Source organism: Pan troglodytes, chromosome 3, assembly GCF_028858775.2.
Source record: "Pan troglodytes isolate AG18354 chromosome 3, NHGRI_mPanTro3-v2.0_pri, whole genome shotgun sequence".
Lineage (NCBI taxonomy): Eukaryota > Metazoa > Chordata > Mammalia > Primates > Hominidae > Pan > Pan troglodytes.
Window position 1 is genome coordinate 17,394,384 of NC_072401.2, and position 25,120 is coordinate 17,419,503.

Consider the following 25,120-nt stretch of genomic DNA (forward strand, 5'->3'; position numbering starts at 1 on the left):
GAATAATGTTGTCAGCGATGGGCTTTGGAGCCTCACCGCCTTGGCTTGAATCGTGACTCCTGCATTTAGCTGTATGATGTTGGCATTTCATCTGTCTCTGCCTCAGTTTTCTCATCTCATCTGTAAAGTGGAGTTAATAGCAACCCTATGATTCCTATGAGGATAAAATAAGCTAATGCATATATGTTGATTAGAACAGTGCCTGGCATTTAGTAAGTCCTCATGATTATTAGTTATTATTAGAAGAGGGAATAGGCATTAACCAATATCAGAAGCACATGTAAAGTGACACTGTGAAGTATAGAAGGCAGGCTGGGATAAGGAGGAGGCATGAGCAGTAGAGAAACGGCCAAAAAAAAAAAGGTCTAAGGCATAATATGATAGGCATCTCCATATTAATAAACAAAATGCTAATTTACAAAGAGCCTTGAAATAAGGAGGGATTCATTCAAACTAGTGAAATCAAGGAAGGCTTCACAGAGGAGTTGGCATTTGTATTTAGCCTCATAGGATCAGTGACAAGACTAAGATGAAAGTTTGAGAAAGTTCACGCCAAGCAAAGCGGACACCATGGAAATGAACATATTTGACATCAAGCAAAGTCAAGCAACTTGGTGAAGGCAGAGATAGTAAAAAGATGATGAAGTTCAATTCCAGGAGACCTGAAAGTGCCATCTGAAGGAATTTGCAGTTTATCGCCTGGGCACTGGGAAGCCAATAAGTGGTTTGCTCAAGCAAGATGACTTGCTAATACAAGGAGGATAAATTAGATTCAGAGCGACTCAAGAACTTAACTATGCTTTGGGAAGTTGATTTTGGTCAACAAAGTCCCCGGCATACATCTGTTCAGAAAACTCTCTCAGAGCACATGAAACAGAAGACCCAGAACAGATATTGAAAAAGCTCTCATTGTTCTTGGCTACCACCTAGAATTAAAATCTTTTATGACTTTGTGGAACTTCAAGGTCATCTTCTAAACAGCACCAGTAGTCATTGTCCAGGCTTTTAAAGTTTATAAATTGAATTCAGAGTTGAGAAGGGCATTGCTGAGTACATCAAAGAGCTTGGAAATTTGTCTCTACCCTGCAGTCTTAGAATTGTCTTGGATTTCCTTTATTGAGGTGTTTGCTGTCATTCTCTAATGTCTTTTTTCTTTTCTTTTTTTTTTTTTTAGGGGGGGTCTCACTCTGTTGCCCAGGCTGGAGTGCAATGGTGTGCTCTTGGCTCACTGCAACCTCTGCCTCCTAGGTTCAAGTGATTCTCCTGCCTCAGCCTCCCAAGTAGCTGGGATTACAGGTGTGCACCACCATGCCCAGCTAATTTTTGTATTTTTAGTGGAGACGGGGTTTCACCATGTTGGCCAGGCTGGTCTCGAACTCCTGACCTCAGGCGATCCGCCTGCCTTGGCCTCACAAAATGCTGGGATTACTGGCGTGAGCCACCACGCCCAGCTCTAATGTCTTCTTGACTAAGCCAAATGTAATAAGAAATTATAATGACTAAGAAAGGCCATAGCCATTGATAACAGCTTATTTCAAGAGTATCAACAGTGAAATCCAACCTCATAGCATGGACCACTTAATGTTCATTTAATTATCTAACAGGTCATCCCTGAGTACCTGCAATGTGCTGGGCCCTCCTCTTTTGGACTCTGTGGGATCAGATGCTCTCTGACCTCCTGCCTTTCCAACCACATCTGTGCCTGTATTCACCCAGCCAACACCACCTGCCATGACACTTCTACTTCATTCCCAGTATATGTCAGATTCTTTCTTCTAGATTGTAGGACACTCCTCTCTTGGCCTTGGCATGGCTAGCTCCTTCTCAGCTCAAGATGTTACCTGTTCAAAGAGGCCATCCATGACCAAGTTATATAAATAATTTATCCATGCTCCATTACTTTCTCTCATTGAATTCTGTTTGTTAGGTCTCTGACACTGATCACCATCTGTAATTACATCTGTATTTGTTATTTACTTGTGTACTGCCTGTGCCTGTGTTTCCTATGAGATTATAAGTTCCACAAGGGCTGACAATGTGCTGGTTTTATACACCAATGTATAAAAAATTGTGTACACTCAGAATTTCGCATAAGGTTTGGCACATGCAGGAACTCAGTATATTTTTTGAAAATAAATAGGTGAAATATCTGAATGCATCCCTGGAGCTGTCCTGGCAAATTATATCCCTTAATTCCAGGCTGAGCTATTCATATAACAGTGATGTATAAAGGCTATTTTTGTTCATTTATTAATGCAATTGGGTACTTACTACAAGTCAGGTACTGGGGAAACCAAACTGGGCAAATTTGATAACTTGAGAGGCTCCCTTTCCAGGAACCAATTCCCTAGAAAGCCCTTTGTCATCATTAATTATTTCATATCCAGAAGACCTCAGAGCTGCTATTGAGACTTCTGTGATCCACTTCTGACCTATGGAAGACCATGCAGCCAAGTGTCAAGGACGCTGTATTCTCTATCCAGCTTTGAACCTTTCTCACTGTGACAATTGGGTAAGTCATATCACTGCAGTTAGCTTGAGTTTCCATATTTGCAAGATGCAGATAATAGCACTAACTTCATAGGGCTGTTATGCGAAATGAGGAATATTTTCTGCCCCTAATAGCCAATAGCTGTTACAAAGTGTCAAGCATTGTTCCAAGCATTTTATAAATATTGATTCATTGAATCCTTAACACAATCCCATAAGAAAAAGACTATTTTGTTCCCACTCTCTAGGTGAGGAAACAGACGCTCAGAGAGTCTGAGCAACTTGCCATGGGTCGCACAGGTAGTAGCTGGTGGAATGGGAGTGGAATGAGGGGCGTCTGGCTCCTCTTGTTGATGCTCTCAGAGGGTCCACAGTCTCTGTTCATCTCCACACTCAATTGTGAGCTGCTTGAGGGCAGGTGACACATGTTTTTCATGAAATAAGAAAAATATAAATGAGAGAATGAAGACAGAGTATCATTCAAGATTCTTCTGCTTGTAGAAAAAAAAAGACACTCCAAATGTCTTAGTGAAAAAGAAAAAAAAGTGAATTTATTTGCTTATCTAATTGGAAAAGTCAGAAGCATTTGAGTTCAGGTTCAGTAGGATCCAGGGGCCCAAACTACATCTCCAGGACTTGTAACCTGTGGCCGCCCCTGTAGGCAGGCTTTCCTCACTTGCTGGTAGACTCTGCCCATGTGGTGACCGTGGGTAAGGCTGGGTTCATATTCTCCCACTTTAGCCCAGCAGAAAGAGAGGTTTCTTTTCCAAGAGTTCCAACAAAAATCCCAGTTTTGTGTCTCCTTGCCTGATTGGGACATAAAAACCAATCTCTGCAGCCAAGAGAGTGGCCAGTCCTGGGTCACATGCCCACTCCCCCAGCCCGGGGCAGGTTGGCCCTCCTAAATCCAGGGACCCAACAAAATGGCAGGGTTCTGTTACCAGAAGGTGAGTGCATTTATGGGTATAGCCACCCACAAAATATACATTCAATGTGAGATTATTTGTAAATAGGGTCTTTGTGGATGTAATCAAATTAAGATGAAGTCATACTGGATTAGGGCGAGCCCTAAATCTGATGACTAACGTTCTTACAAGGAGAGACACAGACACACAGACACACACATGAAGAGGGAAGCAGAAGCTAGAGTGATGCAGCTACAAGCCAACGAACACCAAGGACAGCCAGAAACCACCCGAAGCTGGGAAGAGGCAGGAATGAAGTCTTTCTTAGAGCCTTCAGAGGGGGCATGGGCTGCCGAGACCTTGATCTTGGACCTCTAGCCTCTAGAACTGTAAGCGAATACATTTCTGATTATTTAAGCCACTCAGTTTGTGGTACTTTGTTACAGCAACCTTAGCAAACTAATAGAGAATGGATATGGGTTCTGCATGCAAACCTTCTGCTATCCAACCACAAAGAGGCTGACTTGGCTCAAAACAGAAGAGACTGCAAGGAGACCCTACCTGTTTTCTTTTCCTTTACTAACAAGGGTAATAACAATAACAATAATAATGTCATTTACTGATTGCCTACTAATTGTCATGCAAATGTAAGGTCTGGTAATTCACAAAAAATTATATCATTGGATCCTCACACCACCCCTGCTGAGTTAGCTATGTTTTCCTCCAAGCACAGGGAGCTATCAAACAGGAATAGAGTCCTCCTTCTTCTATTTAGGTAAATATTAATCTTTACATGAACCCTCCCTCCAAATCTCTCTCTCTCTCTATTTCTCTTTCTCTCTCTCTCTCTCTCTCTCTCACACACACACACACACACACACACACGCACACACACACACTGCCATACCACTAAACTGTGCTTGTCCCAGAATGGGTGGCAAATATTTACAAATGAATAAATGACAGCCTTTTAAAAATTGTGTTCTAACTTACTAAAAATTATTATCTGTGGTATGACTTTCTCCTCGTGCTCTGTTTTATCAGAACTAACTGAGCCATTTTCCTGCCCGATCTGCCAGAACTGCTGTCACTCATCCTGATTTCAGCCATGTGCCTCCTGCCTCTCTTTCCCTCCCCTGGAGCTTTGAGAGCCAACTTTTGGATCGGCGGCTGACACCAGGATGCCTCCGGACACCCTGGAGGCTGGAGAAAGACAGTGTGCTGCACAAAGTCTCACACAGCCTGCCAAGGACAAACTTCCTCTGCGCGACTTGGACCTAGACAATCGTTCTCTGACAAAGGAATCCCCAAGCCTGCGCCTTCGTGGAATTGACTTTTGAGTCCCTTTATTACTGAGACTGACATCTGAAGCACATGTATGTTTTTCTTTCATAAAAGCTCTACCCTAATCCAAGATCAAACAATTTATTTAGAAAATAACTGTAAAGAATGGTACATTTTCCAGAACCAAACAGGTTTCCCCTGTCATTTGCCATCGCCTTTGAAGTACTTAATAGCTGAGGTAACTTGGAGAAACGACTGTGTTCCTGAAAACTGCACTTACTGTCGCTCCTGTTTGCAAGGGACTTAGCATTTACTCACTGCTTTTATCAGTCCACTTTTTGCTTTTATCTGCTTTGTTTCCCAAGTGAATTCTCATTCATAGTTTTCTACACATCATTTCTGAGAGCCACGGAGGATTTCCTTCTGGGAATGGACCTTAACTGATCTCAATGTCCCCTGCTGTTGATATTTGCATTATTCCCAATTTTTCTCTAATACAGCAATCCTTGATAAATATCCTTATATCTCTTTGTATATCCATGTGTGTCCACATCAAAACTCTAAAAGTAAAATCATTTTAAGGCAAAGGGGCATGTACTTTGTAAACCTCTTGTTACATATTGCCAAATTGCCCTATAAATGAGTTCTGTGGATATAGTCCCACCAGTAATTTTTAATTTTGATTTCATTTTTATGTTGATGAGCATGATACACATTCATGAAGAAAACTCATGCAATACTTCAAAGTGTGAAGAAAAATGTGAAATGCACCTGATTTTCTCCACTGTAGAGGCTGTACAGAAGGATCTAGCAGCTCATCTCTTTGTGCATGGGCTGAGTTCTCCAGCCACCATGCCTCCACAGGGAGCTAGTGGAAGGAAACCCACCGTATGGATGCAAAGCACTGTAGCTGACAAATCTTTGAGTGTTTTTTAATTTTTCACAATCATAAACAACAGGGCAAAGAATTCCCTGGCATTCATCCTTCAGCACTGGACATAAATGCCACTTCTTTTTTTTTTTTTTTTTTTTGAGACAATCTCACTCTGTCGCCCAGGCTGGAGTGCAATGGCGCTATTTTGGCTCACTGCAACCTCCGCCTCCCGGGTTCAAGCGATTCCCAAGTAGCTTGGACTATAGGCCAACCATGCCTAGCTAATTTTTGTATTTTTAGTAGAGACCGGGTTTCACTGTGTTGGCCTGGGCTGGTCTCGAACTCCTGACCTCAGGTGATATGCTCACCTCGGCCTCTCAAAGTGCTGGGATTACAGGCATGAGCCATCCCACCCGGCCCATAAATGCCACTTCTTGAGCATGCTTTCCTTGACTCCCTAACCTATAATTCAACCTTTTCTTTGATTCATTAACTGGAGTAAGAGGTTCTGAGCCCTATGCCTGGAAACTTGCACCCACAGAGTATCATGTACTTAGCACATCTTGACAAACTAGGTCTGGATGCACTTACTGATATGTAGCAAACTTTTCAAAACATGCAACATGCTGCGAAATATGTCATCAGTGACAAATTAATATCAAAACCAATCAATATTCTATGGACGCAATGGCCCATATGTTCACTTGAAATGGGTAAACATTTGTTGTCACCACAATGCATCAGATCTGCTAGGCAAGTGTTGGAAATGGTGATGGTTAATATTATGTGTCAACTTGACTGGGCCACTGGGTGCCCAGACGGTTGATCAAACATTATTCTGAATGTGTCTGTACAGTGCAGGTGTTTCTGGATGACACTACCATTTGAATTGGTAGACTGGGTCAGCAGGGTGAAGGGCCTCACCCCGCATTCCCAAGGAAACTGGATGGCCTCTCTGAGGCAGTTGCTGTGCAGGACAATGCTGAGGCTCCTTAGGAGCCATCCCATAGTTCCTGTTTGCTTCTAGACCTGTAACCAGAAGTAAGTCCCAGCAGCCCTACAGTTGAGGGACACAGTGTGACCCCGGAGGAGGTGCACTGCACTCCAAAAGAAAGACTTGAGTTTTCTAATGACAAGGACAGAAATCCAGAACATGTGTGGGAACACATAGTAAGGGATGGAATAATGGTGGAAGAAACTTAAAGTTGGATTGGGCTGAATTTATTGGTATGGACTCACTGAGAGATTCTGCATTTAATGCTGCAGCTCAAGGAGTTAGAAAGGGCTCTAGCAGTTTGGCTGTTTGGTTGGTTGGTTGGAACATGGACCAAAGGGTGGGCCATGGTAACTGAGCTGGAAATGTCAAAGCCGTTTTGATTTAAAGTAGAAAAAGGGGCTGGGTGCGGTGGCACACGCCTGTAATCCCAGCACTTTGGGAGGCTGAGGAGGGCAGATCAAGATGTCAGGAGATCGAGACCATCCTGGCTAACACAGTGAAACCCTGTCTCTACTAAAAATATAAAAAAATTAGCCGGGCATGGTGGCGGGTGCCTGTAGTCCCAGCTACTTGGGAGGCTGAGGCAGGAGAATGGCGTGAACCTGGGAGGCAGAGCTTGCAGTGAACCGAGATTGCACCACTGCACTCCAGCCTGGGTGACAGAGTGAGACTCCGTCTCAAAAAAAAAAAAAAAAAAAAATAAATAAATAAATAAATAAATAAATAAAGTAGAAAAAGGGATTCAAAGCTTAGGGAGATGGAATGTTAGGGTGGATTCACCATTTAAAACCGACTCACTCACACTGGAAGGGTCCTAAGACCCTACCACCACAACTGTGAGAAATAAACTTATGTGAGGAGCCCCAGCATCCTTGGAAAATCATCCCACAGTTGTTTTTCTATATAGCCCAGGCCTTACAGTGGAACTTCAGTTACTGAATTGGGAAACCTAAATGCAATGGGTGTAATTGGATCCTGGGGTGGCAGGGGCCACACGGCAGCATCAACCACCCGAGGCCAGGTGAATGTGGCCACTGTCTGGCACAGCAGAGTCAAAGCAGCCCTCAGAGCAGTCTGACTCACACTGACCTGTGGGGCTGACTAATTGATCATGCTGTTCCTAGAAGTGAAATAGACAGGAAACCCACTGAATTCTTACTTAATGTATATAAGCAAATTCTAGGTTGAGCGAACAAAAGTCTAACTTGAATCATAAAATCAGAGAGTCATGGCTCTTCAATTCACTCAAGGGGAGGCTGGTGTTGTGGGGCACATGGAGATTTCCCTTCTAAGGCAGGGAACACATTGATGCATCTGGCCCCACGCCTGCAAGTGAAAAGGAGACACAATGCCTGATAGGCCTCTATGGAGTTTGGAGGCAGTATATTTCTCATTTGGGTGCATTAGTCCAACTCATTTACTGGGTGAACCAAAAAGCTGCTAATTTGAGGGGCACAGAACAAGAGAAGTCTCTGCAGCAGGTCTTGGCTGCTGTGCAACCTGCTCTGCCACTTGGACCATACGATCCAGCAAATTCAATAGTGCTTGGTGTCTCCGTGGCAGATGGGCAAGGAATGCTGTCTGGAGCTTTAGCAGGCCCATGAGGTGGATCACAGCACAGGCCCTCAGGATTTTGAAGCAAGCCCTGCCATCCGCTGTGGTTAACTACACTTGTTTTGAGAAATAGCCCTTGGCCTGCTACCAGGCCTCAGTAGAGACTGAACCATGAGCCAGCAAGTCACCATGGGACCTGAGTTGACCACAAGGAATTGAGTGTTAGCTGGCCTATCAAGCTATAAATGGAGGCGTGCACAGCAACACTCCATTATCCAATGGAAGTGGTGTATACACGATGGGGTCTGAGCAGGTCGTGAAGGCACAAGTAATCTACATGAAGTGTCCCAAATGCCATGGTCACCAGTTCTGCTACACTGCTTTCTCTTTTCCATTTTGGACCTATGACCTCATGGGGAGTCCCCTACAATCAGGTGACAGAGAAAGAAAAGGCTTGGAACAGGTTTACCGATGGTTCTGCATCATGGGCAGGCACCACTGAATGTGGACAGCTGCAGCACCCCAGCTCTTTCCTGGGGCATCCTGAAGGACAGTGGTAGACGGAAATCCTTCCAGTGGGCAGAATTTTAAGCAATGCATCTGGGTTTTTTTGCCAGGAAGAAGTAACAGCCAGATGTGCGATTATATACAATTCATGGGCTGCATCCATTGGTTTGGCTGGATGATCGGGGACTTAAAGAGATCGTGGTTGGAAAACTGGTGACAAGGAAATCTGGGAAAGAGATATGTGGATAGACCTCTCTGAGTGGGCATAAAACATGAAGATATGTTAGTTCCACGTGAATGCTCATCAAAGGGTGACCCCAGCAGACGAGGGTTTTAATAATCAAGTGGATAGGGTGATCCAGTCTGTGAGTACCAGTCAGCCTCTCTTCCCAGGCAACCGTATCTTCACCCAATAGGCTCATGTACAAAGTGACCATGGTGTCAGGGATGGAGGCTATGCATGGACTCAGCAACATGGACTTCCACTCACCGAGGCCAATCTGATTATGGCCTCTGCTGGGAGCCCAATCTGCCAGCAGTAGAGACCAACACTGAGTGCTCAATATGGCACCATTCCTTGAGGTGATCAGCTTATCACCTTGTGGCAGGTTGATTACATTGGACAATTTCCACCACGGAAGGGGCAGTGTTTCATTAATAGAATAGATGCTTACTCTGGAGATGAATATGTCTTTTCTGCATGCAATGCTGCTGCCAAAACTACCATCCATGGACTTACAGAATGCCTTATCCATCGTCATGGCATTCTATAGAGTATTTCTTCTGATCAAGGAACTCACTTCAGAAGAAAGTGTGGTAGTGGGTGCATGTTCATGGAATTCACTGGTCTTACCATGTTCCCCACCATCCTCTAGCAGCTGCATTGATAGATCAGTGAAATGGCCTGTTGAAAACTCAGTAACAATGTCAGCTAGGTGGCAGTACCAGGCAGGGCTGGGGCAAGGCTTTCTAAAAGACTATATAAGTCTCTCAGTCAGCATCCAGTATATAGTACTGTTCCTCCTATAGCCAGGATTCATGGGTCCAGGAATCAAAGGGTAGAAATGAGAGTGTCACCATTCACTATTACCTTTAGGGACCCACTAGCAAAATTTTTGCTTCCTGTTCCTGCAACCTCTTCTCTGCTGGCCTAGAGGTCTTAGTTCCAAAGGGAGAAGTTCTTCCATCAGGAGACACAAAAATGATTCTTTTGAACTGGAAGTTAAGACTTCCAGCCATTTAGGGCTCCTCATGACTCCAAATCAATCAACAGGCAAAGAAAGGAGTTTTTGTACTGCCTGGAGTGAGGGATCCTGACTTCCAAGGGGAAACTGAACTGCTACTCCACTATGGATGTATGGAATGTAGGAGATTCCTTAGCATGTCTCTTAGTGTCACCATGCCCTGTGATTAATGTCCATGAAGAGAGACCCAATCCAGGAAGGACTACAGATAGCTCAGGACCTTCATAAATGAAAGTTTGGGCCACCCCAACAGGTAAAGAACCACAGCCAGCTGAGGTGTTTGCTGAAGGCAAGAGGAATACAGAATGGGTAGTGGAAAAAGGTCATTATAAACACTGGCTACAGCCATGTGACCAGTTACAGAAATGAAGGCTGTCACTGTCATGAGTATTTCTTCCTTATTTTGTTACGAGTATGTCTGTGTGTGTGTATGTGTGCATTAAGCAAACGTTGTTTTCTTCCCTTTCTTATTTTCTTATCACATATTATAAGATGTGTTGACTTTATAATATAGTATTTAATATTATTAACTACATCATAATTTATAAGTCATAAAATATCAAGGAGAAGAGTTAACATCACTCAAGGACTTTATTTCCTCCTCTGTGGAAGGGGTTAGTGCCTTTCTGGTTGTACACATGATAGTTGTATAACATTTGGTGGAATTTTGACCTTTTAATTCTGTTTATTTGGAGAATAAGTATGATTTAAGAGGATGTGTGTGGGTGCCAAGTTGACAAGGGGTGGACTTGTGATTGTTAATTCTATGTCAACTTGACGGCCATGGAATGCCCATGTATCTGATTAAGCATTATTTCTGGGTGTGTTGGTGAGAGTGTTTCTGGAAGAGATTAGCATTCGAGTTAGTGGACTGAGTAGCGCAGATGGCCTTTCCCAATGTGGGTGGGCATTATCCAGTCACTGAAGGCTTGTATAGAATAAATGGTGAGCATTAACTAAATCATGTATCATGACTGTGTAAGATGTTAACATTAGGTGAAGCTTGGTGAAGAGCATACAGCAACTCTCTGTACTATTTTTGCAACTTTTCTGTAAGTCCAAAATTTACGCAAATGTAAATTCTAAGTCACACAACATGGGTGCCATAAAAGATAAGTGTGTGTATATATCCTATACACACACTTATTTTTTATGTTTGGCACAAACATTTCTAGTGATGTTTAACGGAAAAATACTCATTTATATTTGCTTTATTTAAAGATAAAACTTGCGGTTGTCATTTACTTTTCTAGTTCAGGGAGTAAGTGGGTTACCACCTCTCTCTCAGTCGCTGAATGACATTAATTTTGCCTTTGGAGTATTTATTACAGCAGTGTGTTTCCTCAAACAAGTTAAAAATTTTGGAATCCCTTTTATTCACCATGTAAATGGCAACACGGTTGTCTTAGAATTCACAATGTGTCAAGCTTCAGCAGTCAACATGGTCAGTGACCCAGATCTTACACCACATTCCCTTGTGAGGAAGATATTCTTCTGAGCCTAAAATGTTGAAGACGTTTCTCTTTTGCTTCTGAGGTCTTCATACCAGCTTGTTTCCTTCAACCCCTGCTATGCTAAACTCTAAGGCACAATCCCAATTATTTTGCTTTATGTGAATTTCAATGTGTTAGTTTCCCCAGTTTAAAAAATAAGCTCCTCATCTACTGGAACTTGGTTTGACTGCACATTTTTCTTTCCAATGTGTTTACTGCAGAAGAATTTGAGCCATACATTTTAGTTATTTATAGGACTCTGCTTAAGGTTATGGTGAAATTGAACAATTTCCCAAGATTCAGGCTGTGGGTTTTGGGGAGGGGGCTGTGAGATTGGTCCGGAGAATCCTGCTTTGGGAACTAGATCATCACTCAATGGGGAGGGGACAATGGCCCTACAGATTGGTGTGGTCAGTATATGGACAACAGAAAGTGGCACGCCGAACCTCATATCTGGAGTATGATTGCTTATTTAGAATCAAACAATGAAAACAAACAAAATCAAAGAGATGACATGAGCAGATCCATTGATAACCCGCCTTTTTAAAAACAACACAAAGTTCCGGCCCTCTTTCCCCAGTCAGAACAGCCGGTTTCCCTCCTGTACATTCCCTGCCCTTGAAGCAGGTAATGGCCTGAATGCACGGTGATTTCCCTTGAGCAGGGGCGGTACCTGGGGAGCTTGCGGTGTGAATGCCTCAGCGCCTCCTGTCTCCCTCTAGTGGCAGCCTCAGGGAGGGCAAGCATACGAATGTAAATTCTAAATCACACCACAGGGTGTCCTTGTTTAAAGTTCTCCAATGTCTCCTTATCACTTAGAATAAACCCTAGATAGCTATTTACCAGGCTCTGTGAGGCCACTCACTATTGGACCCTGTGTACATCTCTGAGCACGTCCATGTCTTTCCTCTTCCCAGTTCTTCCGCCTACCTTCTGACTTCAAATACGCCAAACTAGAATTCCCTTTAAGGTCTTTGTACTTGCTTTTTACTCTCTGGGATTCTCTTTTCCCCAGACTCTAAGCCTACCTTCTGATCATTATTCAGGTTTCAGCTTAAACACCACCTCTTCATCGGAGTCTTCCCTAATCACCCAATCTACAGAAACCCACTTTCTTCATTGCACGGCCATATTTTATTAGTTCTTCATGGAATTCACCAACGTGGTGAAACTCTGTCTCTACTAAAAATACAAAATTAGCCGAGCGTGGTAGTGCACGCCTGAAATCCCATCTTCCTAGGAGGCTGAGGCAGGAGAATCGCTTGAATCTGGGAGGCAGAGGTTGCAGTGAGCCAAGATCACACCATTGCACTCCAGCCTGGACAATAAGAAGGAAACTCTGTCCAAAAAAAAAAAAAAAAAAAAGGCGGGGAGGATATTTAAAGAAGGATATTCTTTTTTTTTTTTTTTTTTTAGAGACAGAGTCTCGCTCTGTCACCCAGGCTGGAGTGCTGGAGTGCAGTGGCGCGATCTCAGCTCACTGCAAGCTCCGCTTCCCAGGTTCACGCCATTCTCCTGCCTCAGCCTCTCCGAGTAGCTGGGATTACAGGCGCCAGCCACCTCGCCCGGCTAATTTTTTATATTGTTAGTAGAGATGGGGTTTCACCGTGGTCTCGATCTCCTGACCTCGTGATCCACCCGCCTCGGCCTCCCAAAGTGCTGGGATTACAAGCGGGAGCCACCGCGCCCAGCCAAAGAAGGATATTCTGATAATACTGCAATGGGAAAAAAAATCTCTATGGGAAATATATTCCAAAGTCAAGCATAAGACCTGGAAGTCAATGGAGAAAGAATTGATAATTATGGCAATGAAATTATCATTTGTATAACACAGTGAGCCAAGTTAAGAGATAAATAAAACATTTGGTGGCAATATTTGCAAAATAAATGAATAAAGATTAATAGCCTTAATTTTTTAAAAATGTATATCTCAATAGGAAAATGAAAACAATCCTATAGAAAATGAACATTAGATATAAACCAACAATTCACACAGTACAAATCACCACTGAGAATATGGAAAGACATTCAACCTCACTTATAATCAAGAAAATGAAAATCAACATAAAATGCTGGTTCCTGTTAGGTTAATAACAGAAAAAATTCACGTCTGTCAGAGAAGTAGAGGAATGGCCATAGTAATCACTGGGGAAGAGTGTGAATGGGTCCTGTCCTTTTGGAAGACAATTTGTCAGTGTCCACCAAAATGTATAATGCACATATACAATAATTTCACAGTTATGTATTTTGTAATAACTGACATTTCTTTGACTATAAGTGAGATTAAGTATTTTCATGACAATCATTCATCTGTATATTTTTCTATTCTGAACTTGCCTGCTTATGGCCTTTGCCTGCTTTCCTACCATTAGATCATTAGCTGAGTAAGAGGTGGGGAGGAAAGGAAGCACAAAAAGGCCCCTAAAATTTACTTCCTCATACGTGAGCTGTTGAACTCCTTCATCATTTCACTTTCAATAGTGGAGCCAGTGGAGGCAATAATATAATTACAATCATTTCTTAGTAGTGGCTGTCAGGCCTCTGAGCCCAAGCTAAGCCATCATATCCCGTGTGACCTGCACGTACACATCCAGATGGCCTGAAGTAACTGAAGAATGACAAAAGAAGTGAAAATGGCCTGTTCCTGCCTTAACTGATGACATTACCTTGTGAAATTCCTTCTCCTGGCTCATCCTGGCTTAAAAGCTCCCCCGCTGAGCAACTTGTGACACCCCCTCCCCACCTGGCCCCTGCCCGCCAGAGAACAACCCCCTTTGACTGTAATTTTCCTTTACCTACCCAAATCCTATAATATGGCCCCACCTCATCTCCCTTTGCTGACTCTCTTTTCGGACTCAGCCCGCCTGCACCCAGATGAAATAAACAGCCTTGTTGCTCATACAAAGCCTGTTAGGTGGTCTCTTCACGGGGACAGGAGTGAAAGTGGCCCCACCCCCAGAAACTTGCAATCCTTTATTACTTGCTACAAAGATGAAATAATTGCATTTAAATATAAGAAGATCGAACTTATCATGCATTCTTTAATTCAATTAGCAAACATTTATTGACTACCTACATTTGCCTGGGACTGTTTCCTTTATCCTTCCGCAACCCTTTTTTTGCCCACTCTTACTTATAAAATATATACAACCTCTTTTTTTTTTTTTTTTTTTCTTTTTTTGAGATGAGTCTTGCCCTGTAGCCCAGGCTGGAGGGCAATGGTGCAATCTCGGCTCACTGCAACCTCTGCCTCCCAGGTTCAAGCTGCTCTCGGTTCTCCGGCCTCAGCTTCCCGTATTTCTGGGATTACAGGCGCACGCCACCACACCTGGCTAATTTTTTTTTCTGTCTTTAGTAGAGACGGGGTTTCACCATGTTGGCCAGGCTGTCTCGAACTCCTGACCTCGTGATCCTCCCGCCTCAGTCTCCCAAAGTACTGGGATTACAGGCGAGAGCCACTGCGCCTGGGGTGTACAACCTCTTAAGAAGCAGTGGCATGGCAGAGGAATCAAAGCCAGCCATCAGAGACCACAAAAAAGGTGATCAAGTTTTCCTTCTGAGCAAGAAGGGAAATTGTGTTATTAAAATTTAAAAAGCAGAATCTTGAAAACTTGAAAATTCTACAATTTTTTTAAAAAGTTAACAAAATTCTACGTGTATTTATAGCTTTTTTGCCCATCTTTGCTAAAATATATATGTGTGTGTATATATATATATATATACACACACACATAAACATTTATATGTGCATATTTATATGAATGAATTTAGACAAGAAATGTCCTGGAAGAAGGCATTTGAAACATTTTCTCAAAAGGTGAAATTTCATACTATTTTCATTTCTTTTTGTCTTATTTTTATTTTTTAAATTTTTTGCTACTAAGGTATACTACCCCTAATAAACTCAGAAAAGAAAAGATTCCTTGTGTAGTAGTTAAAAGTAGGTTCTGTAACCAACAGTCCGAGTTTCTTTTTGGTTTCCTTTCTGTCACTTTCTTATCTCATTAATTTGACAATTACTTTTAAAAAGTTACTTGAACTATGCTAAGCTTTAGTTTCTTCACCTGAATCTAGTGATAATAACTAATAACTACTCTTAAGGGTTCTTAGTTTGGATTAAATAAGATCAAGGGAGAAAAGCCCTTAGGATATAGCTTCACACATAGTAAATACTCTCAGGGTTAGTTCATTTCTTTCCTCCTCTCTTTGCATATGGACAAATAGTTAACTTCAATTAAACATTAGGGAGTCTATAGGAGCCATAACTGTACATCTGGGGGTTTCTGGGATAGTCCCAGTTTCAAATATCGTATCCTGTTGCCAGACCACATGTACTGATTTTAATTTAGGATTCATGATTTTCATCAGGCTTATGTTCCTTTTGTCATCTTATCATAATATCAAACATCTTTGAGCACGTGCTATGTGCTATCCAATCTTCTGTAATGAGGAAAAATAGCTCTGAGAGTCTGACCAGCTGTCTGCAGCATTAAGCCTCATTCATAGACAAAGTCTTTATTTTTATTTATTTATTTATTTATTTATTTGAAATGGAGTCTCACTCTGTTGACGAGGCTGGAGTGCAATGGCGTGACCTCCGCTCACTGCAAGCTCCGCCTTCCGGGTTCACGCCATTCTCCTGCCTCAGCCTCCCAAGTAGCTGGGACTACAGACGCCTGCCACCACGCCCGGCTAAATTTTGTATTTTTAGTAAAAACGGGGTTTCACTCTGTTAGCCAGGATGGTCTCGATTTCCTGACCTCGTGATCCGTCCGCCTTGGCCTCCCAAAGTGTTGGGATTACAGGCGTCAGCCACCGCACCCGGCGACAGTCTCTTTTATACAGTTAACTGAGATGTTACCTGCCTTCCTTAGTAGATAGGCAACCTCAGTTCATTGGAATGCTAAAAGGGCTTCTCAATGAATATGCATTTTTCATATGATATTAAAGAATAAATGATAAAAATAAGGAGAAATTCTAAATGGATTTATAAAGTGAATATAACATTGGTATAAGTTGACAAAATTATGTCAAAAAAGAAAACTACATACAGACCATTCACACTACTGAATATTTATGCAAAAATCTTTAATAAAATATTAGCAAACATAACCCAATAGCGCATTAAAGAAATAAACAATCCTAACCTTAAAAGAAAAGTATTAAAAAAACTAAAATAGGCCGGGCACGGTGGCTCACGCCTGTAATCCCAGCACTTTGGGAGGCGGAGGTGGGCGGATCACGAGGTCAGAAGATCGAGACCATCCTGGCTAACACGGTGAAACCCTGTCTCTACTAAAAATACTAAAAAAAATTAGCCGGGTGTGGTGGCTGGCGCCTGTGGTCCCAGCTACTCGGGAGGCTGAGGCAGGAGAATGGAGTGAACCCGGGAGGTGGAGCTTGCAGTGAACCGAGATAGCGCCATTGCACTCCAGCCTGAGCAACAGAGTGAGACTCCGTTTCAAAAAAAAAAACAAAACAAACAAACAAAAAAACTAAAATAAACATTGTAACCATGGATACTTTTTTCTTGAGGAATGCAAAGGTGGTTCAATATCAGAGGTTGTATTTGTATAAGGCACCATATTAATAAACCAAAAGAGAAAAATTATATGATTACTGTTGTAGACAAGCTCAAGTTAATTTATAATTAAAGAAATCTACTTCAGATTAAGATACCATTTCTCATTCATTAAGTAGCAAAATCCAAGCTTTCTTATTAATTTGGCAAAAATTCTATAGGTTTGACTTTAAGCGAGTAGACACTTTCATATATTGCTGCTAGAAATGCAAAGTTGTAAAACTCTTACAGAAGAGAATTTGTCAATATCTATATATATATAAATATAGATAGATAGGTAGATATGTGCACTTACATTTTGATTCGATCCAATTTCTAGGAATATATTTTACAAATACCCTAGCTAAAAGCAAGGAAGGAAGGGAGGGAGGGAGGGAAAAGAATAGTATCAAAGCTATTTATTGCAGGATTACTTATAAAGGAAGGAAGGAAGGAAGGAAGGAAGGAAGGAAGGAAGGAAGGAAGGAAGGGAGGGAGGGAGGGAGGGAGGGAGGGAGGGAAAGGAATAGCATCAAGGCTGTTTATTGCAGCATTACTTATAATGGCAAAAACATGGAAATGACCGAAGTGTCCATCAGAGGAAGATTGGTCAAATAAACCCTGGCACATTCACACAATGTAATCACATGCAGATTTATATAAAAAATAAGGAATAGCTCTATCAATATATACTATAGAGTAATAGGATCAATTGTTATATTTAAAAAGCAAGGTAAGAAAAGTGTGAATACTGTGTTTTCTTAAATGAAGGGAGTATGATATATGCATATACTTGCTTATATTAACAAAAAGCAAATAATTAAAGAATAAGCCCTAAAATAAAAAGAAAATAGTCACCTATTTGGGGGCTATTTTTTAAGATTTGGCTTTGTTTTTTGATTGTCTTGGGAACTATGCCAAAAATTTACATATGTTTAAAACAAATTAAACTTAAAAATCAATTACTACTAATAAAAAGTAAAATGAAACAGATGAATTTCACTGTATATATAGTTTGTGTCAAATCCACAAAAAGAAAAATAATTCCGAATGACTGTAAGTCACAATAATTTGACTATTTATCCCTGGTGGGTAGGATACACCCTAAGGACAAAAAGAACTGTCCCTCAAATATGTAAACTTTCAAAAATCTTCCTATTGTTTATGGCAAAGTTGATGCTGTCATTCAGAGACTATTGTGTGTGTATTGTGAAATAATGCAATTAAATAATTATGCAAAATATAAATTTTATTATTTCTGTAAAGAAAGGATTGTGGACAAATAACCCATTTTCTTCAATAAACAAATTGTAGCAAAGAGAGATAGAGAGAGAGAAGAAACAACCTATAGATTAAAATAAATTTAAAATACCTATTAATCACAATATATGGATCTTATTTGAATTCTCATGCAAACAAATAAAATGTTTTTACAAGAGTGACATTTACGAAACAATTGAAAAATTGAGTAACACTGTAAACTTGATATTGAAAATTGACTGCTATTTTATGTAAAGTAATAAAATAGGGGCTATGTTTTTATAAGAGTTCTTGTCTTTCTTACATACATATTAAAGTATTTATGGGTGAAATGATAGGATAATGCAAATTAGCTTTCTAATAATAAGAGAAAGGGAAGTGAGTAGAAGTATGGATGGAAGAAACTGTCCATTAGTTGACTGATAATCATTGAAACTGAATGATGGATACATGTGGGTTTATTATGTTATTCATTCTATTTTGTGTATGTCTGAAATTTTTCAAAATAAAATAATAAAAAATGTCAACTGTTTGATCAACAAAAAGATTGCTAACAAAAATAAACAAAAAATTGCTAACATTTGCTAGATTTATAAGTAAAGCAAAAACTTCAAAATGAAGCTAAAATCCTAGGAAAGAGCTAGGTTTCATGAATCTGTAACTTTGATGCATTGAATACTAGTTGTTTAGACCCAAATACAACTTCTAAATAGTGTTTTCTATGCATAAAAACCAATCTCAGGGACACTAAAATACAACTTTAACAATAAAGAGTCTTGACTCTGAAGAGAGACAGGCTGGATTCAAATTCCTTCTCCCCACAAACTTGAAATATAAGGTGTTTGGAACTGGCTGCTACAAAGACAACACTCAGAAAATTCCAGCCATCCTGATGATTATCCTCCTGGACAGTGGAAAGCGAATGAACTTGGTTTCAAATCTTGACCCTTCTATTTATAAACTGGGGGCAAGTTATGAGGTTTGTCTTGACAACTGTATATGGAAGTGCCCTCTGTGTGGTAGGCCTACCAAAAATGGGTCTCTGCTGTTTAGGAGGTTACAGTCTTGATGGAATTTAGGATGCTACCCCAAAATATGGCACCTTGGCATTTGAGAAAACAGCAGAAGCAGGAAGGTCTCTCTGGCATTCCCCTGCCGGTGTCTTCTGCTACAGATTATAAAAGAATTCTCTGACCTTCCTCCAAAGCAGGTCATAGGACCCTCATCTCAGAGGTACCCTCCCTATACCCAGAGGAAAGAAATGTCCTTATCTCTAAGACACAAGGACACAGAGAAGAGTCTGTATAAACAAGCTTTGTTAAGTTTCCCCTGGTTTATTACCATTAGATTATACCCCTATTGTCCAATCACACTTCTCTACAACTATCCACTTCATCAAACTTAGCATAAAAACATACAGATTTCCTGTTCCTTGGGTCTTTATTTCTGAAGGCTTCCATGTCATGTAAAACTTACATTAAATAAATGTATATGATTTTCTCTTGCTAATCTGTCTTTTGTTATAGGGACCCCAGCCATGAACCCTGTGATAGTAAAGAAAGATATTTCTTCTGCCTCCCCCGAGTTTGTTTCTCACACCCCAGGTAGAACAGCTGAGACTTTCTGGTCACTTTTAATCCTGCAGATGAGATCCTGGGACAATGAACAAAATGCCAAAAAAAAGGTAAGAATTCTTCCCAAGGTCAGCACTCCTGGATACTACAGACACTCCCTACTGTCTGTAGTTCCCAGTGGGGTGAGGAACGTTAAAAACTCCTGGATACTACAGACACTCCCCACTGTCTGTAGTTTCCAGTGGGGAAAGGAAGGTAAAAGCTTCTTGTCCTTTTCTTTCCAGATTCAGAGTAGCAAAGGAAAACTATTTGTTTGCATTTTGAAATAAATTTATATGTTTTTCTCTTGTTAATTTGTCTTTTGTTACAGGTGCCTCAGCCATGAACCTACAGAGGGGTGAGGAAAGAAATCTTTCCTCCCTACAATCTACAGTCTAAAGTCAATCTCTGCATCTCTGATTCTAAAATTGTTATCCTAATGGTCACAGATCACAATACCTTCACTCAGTTGTTTGCAAATGAAGTAAAATGATTCCAATGATCTAAACAGAAAAATCTCAAAGTGGAAAAAAAAAAAGTTTGCAGCATCCCAACATCTCTACTAGATGAAAATAGCCTTCAAGAGCGTCAGACTAGTTTGCTTTCTTTTCTAACCATGCTGACTGCTGATGTTCATTTGCTCCCTGACAGGACCTACCAACCACCCAATGTTCAGCTAACTTCTGGTGTTTCCTATTAATACAAAAGGGGTTGCATTAAGCCAGAAATTATAATTTGGATTTATAAATCAAGCCTTAGCTCATTTTGTTCATGGAAATCCAGAACCTGAAATCCAGAACCTGTTTATCTTTTATTCATGAATTCATCCAATAAGTAGTTCTGAGTGACTACACACAGGGCACTGAGCTAGGACTTGGGACAATCTTCAACACGCAAACAAGCCTACGTCCTAGCGCAAGAGGAGAAAGACAAACAATATGCTTAATAAATGAGTAAATTATTAGTAAGTTAGATAGTGAAATTTGCCATGGGGGAAAAAGTAGAAAAATATACACTGGGTGTTTAATATTTGCTGATTGATTGTTTTACATTTGAATTTTACTGGCCTTTATAATTGTTATCTACAACTCTTGATATTTCACAAACAATTGCTTTTGCAGACACTCAGTTTATCGATAAACATAGAAGCTTGGACTCAAATGTGTACCGAGAGCTCCACAAGAAGGAATTAAGGCTATGGGTGCATGTGATTTGGAGCAGAAGAAGCTAAATTCTGTTTATGTCTTCATTTCCACAAGTCAATTATTTGAAGCTTCAGGTGCTGAGTGATAGAGTTGGTAAGAGTTTACAGGAAAAAAAAAAAGTTGGAGTTCATAATATTAGGACATGGTGTCGTCCGTCTTTAAGGAAAGCAACACACCTATTGCTTCAGTAGGGTCCAACAGAACTCCCATGTTACACTGAGTGCCCTAGAAACCTGGTAGATTGCAGCTTGGATTGTTTTTTTGTTATTTAATAATTTGCTTTCACCCACAGTACATGGTCTTTGTTGCCTGCTAAAATTCCCAAGCAACTTCTGAATGTATACTCAGAGCTCTCCCCTAAAGACTACAGGAGAATAGGTAGCAGAGGGCTTACAGGTGTGGATGCCTCCCTCTCCAGCAAGGTGCAGCTGGGTGCTGCCCTTTCCATCTGTTCTACACACCAGTGCTGGGCAACACTGAATTTAATCTGTTCTTTCTCAGCAGCTTTGCTGTGTAGGATCTCTTTACCGTTGAAGCAGTGGTATCTCTCTAATTATGTATTAGACACATCAAAGGGATTCTTCAAAGTAGGGAGGTCTCCTCTGTGCACCCTTGCTAGGCTGCTGAGAAGTTTAGTGCCTGGTCTTAGATTTAGCTCATCCCCTTCCTGCCCATCTGGATTGACTTGGTTGACTTATCCTTTGCTTGGGTTAGCTCAGTTGTTTGCAAACCCAATTGTGTTTGAATCACCTAGGGGTTTTGAAAAAATAGTGCTAAAGTCCCCCACTCCACCTGACGGGATTGGACATGAGATGGGCTGGAAATCAGTGTTTTGTGATGATCTCACAGCTGGCCTCCAGCCTCTGAGTGCAGCCAGGAAGAGTAAATCGGGGGGCCTTTGGCTTTGCAGTGACAATTTTCTTGTCCCTGCTCCAGCACTTCCACCTACTTAGTTTCTCTTTCTTTTATTTCTTTCTTTCTTTCTTTCTTTCTTTCTCTCTCTCTCTCTCTCCCTCCCTCCCTCCCTCTCTCTCTCTCTCCCTCCCTTCCTCCTTTCCTTCCTTCCTTCCTTCCTTCCTGCTTGCTTTCTCTTTCTTCTTTCTTTCTTTCTGAGTAAAGTGGAAGCAAGTTTATTAGAGAAGTAGAGAAACAAAAGAATGGCTATCCATAGGCAGAGCAGCCCAACTAGTTTCTTTATTTGAGTCATTTTTACAGTTTTCCAGAACTGGGAGCCTGCCATTTATTCACTGATTCCTCTGAGCAGGTGCCACGATGCCTCCTCCAATCATTAACATAATATACAGGCTGCAGAAGTCAGCTACTGGGTGGACATCAGCTGGCAGGACTATCCCTTGGCTGCTGCCACTACAACTTGCTTAGCATCATCGAGCAGTCTAGGAAAAGAGAGTTAATGTTGTCTGCATAGTCCGCTCAACACCATATGCCTGTTCTTTATCTTCTGCTAGATTGAAAACCTGAACTGTTTCCATGGTTACAAAGGCCACTTGATGGGGCAAGGGGCACAATAAACATGGCATGGGGCATTTAACACGCTAAATGTCAGCTTTTGTCTGGGGCCACATCCTAAGAAATTAAAACAGGACTTGTGGAGTCTGCCTCGAGATGAGAGGGCAATTCTTGGTAAATCTATTCACACTCAGGTGCTGAACACTGCACTCCAGGCTGACAATCCCACCCAGCGCCCACCCTCAGATAAAATTCTTTCCATACTTGCCAGTGCTCAAAAGATAAAGCCCAAATTCTTCCACTTTTCTGTAAGACCTCAACAACCTGTTCTGGTGAAATTATGCATCTCCTCCTGTAGACACACAGGTCCTTGGCTTAGCAAATTCCCCACTCTCTCTCCTTCGACTGGCAAACCTTACTGTTTTCTCTAGAGCCGGTTCATTTATCACTTTCTCACGTAGCCTTGGTGCCCCTATCAGAATTTATATCCCCCACCCAAATCCTCCATGGCATTTATATTATGATATTGATTGGCTTACATGCCTTTCTCACCAACTGGGATAACATCTTTAACAACAAGGCTTTGATATATGGAATTTACCTTTGTAACTCTCAGCACTGAAAACATGGTAGACACTCAAAGAATACCCATCAAAATAAATGAAACCACCTATGAAGTATTCTTGCTCTAAAAACAAGAACCTGAATCTTTTAGATCTGTCTTCTTGTTTAAATAAAAGATGACATCAGCACATAGAGGGAAACAACACACACTGGGGCTTCTCAGAGGGTGGAGGTTGGGAGGAGGGGGAAGATCAGGAGAAATAACTAATGTGTACTAGGCTTAATACCTGGGTGATGAAATAATCTGTACAACAAACCCCCATGACACAAGTTTACCTATGTAACAAGCCTGCAGATGTACCCCTAAATTTAAAATAAAAGTTAAAAAAATTTTTTTTTAAAAGAAAAGACATTGATGAAGGCACCAGAGAAATTGTACTATTAGGAGACAATCACAGCATGGATTTTACAGACAGTTGATGTGATTTCTCTAATAATTCATTGGCATGGGAAAAAAGGAAGGGGATAAGCTAGGGACCCTTCTAGATAAAAGAGAAAACCAAATGTTACAACCAAATGCAATGTGTCAATCAATTATAAAGACATTTTTGAGATGATTTGGGAAATCTAAGTACGGAGAGGGTATTAGATGATATTATTGTTCATTAAGTACAAAATAGTGTTTTGTTTATATATGAAATGTCCTTACTTAAGCATAAAACAACCTGATATAGAAGTTTTTCTTTAAAATACACTATAGCAGGCCAGGGATGGTAACTCACATCTGTAATCCCAGAGCTTGGGAGGCCAAGGTGGGAGGATCACTTGAGGCCTGAAGTTTCAGATTACAGTGATCTACGATTGGCCCCTGCACTCCAGCTTGGGCAACAGAATGAGACCCTAACTCTAAATTAATTAATTAAGTTAAATTAAATACTACTGCAAAATTTTAAAAACTAATAAATACGCAAATAAGACATAACTGAGACATGTGGCGTAACAAAAAAATAAATATCTGGTCTTTGTTCCTCCCACCTCTGTTTCTGGCACAGAGCTCCTAAAACACTTGGAATTTCCTGAGTGATAGGGGACTATCTTTTGTTATTCATAACAAGTCCCTTTCAACCTCACCTAAGTTTATCTGATGAAGTGACTTATGGGGTGCCCTAGGTAGCGTCTGGATGGGGGTTAGCCACCAGCAGGGACACCAACCTTGTGATTCGAGGGTTAGAACTTTCAGCCCCATGTCAGGACCTCTGAGGAGGGGAGAGGAGGTGGAAGTTGAGGTCAGTCACTAATGGCCAATGATTAAATCAATCACACCATGTAATGAAACCTCTGCACAAAACCTCTAAGTTGTGGGGTTCAGGGAGCTTCCAGGTTGAGAAGCACCCCACCAACCATGACCCCCATATTTTGCTCCATGCATCTCTTCCATTTGGCTGTTCCTGAGCTGTATTTGTTATAATAAAATGGTAATTATAAGTAAGGCACTTTTGCTGAACTCTGTGAGTCATTCTAGATAATTACCAAATTTGATAGGGAGGGTAGCCTCAGAATTCCCAATTTTGTAGTTGGCCAGGCAGAAATGCAGAGGTCCTGAGGACCCGCTTTCAGGCTGGCATCTGAAGTGGGGGCAGGCTTATGGGACTGAGCCCTTGATTTGTGGGGTCTGTACTAATGCCAGTTAATTAGTGACAGAATTGAATTGAACTGTAGGACATCCACCCAGTTTGTGTCAGAGAATGGGATAATTGATTATTGTTGAAAAATGACACAAGGTAATTATGACAAAATGTTGGTAATTGTTGCATCTATGAAATGAATATATGAGGGTTCATTAAACTATTCTATTTTTGTGTGTTTGTTTCCTAACAAAAACATTAAAAACTTAAAAGAATATTATTTCCAGATTCATTTGCCTGTTCAAAGAGAATATTTGTAAACTTTAGCCATCCTAGTGGGATGCAGTGGTATCTCATAGTGGTTTAAATGTACATCTCTTACATGATTAATGGTGGTGAACATTCTTACAGGTGTTTGTTGGGCATTTGTATACCTTCTTTTATAGAGCATTATTCCAAGATATTTTGCTAAAGGAAA

General features: G+C 41.0%; 1 long non-coding RNA gene across 1 annotated transcript in view; it reads right to left on the reverse strand.

Annotated features, from left to right (window-relative positions):
- The window catches only part of LOC129143703 (uncharacterized), an 87,957-nt gene that overhangs the window by 1,671 nt on the left and 61,166 nt on the right, over window positions 1–25,120 (reverse strand). The window lies entirely within an intron of this gene.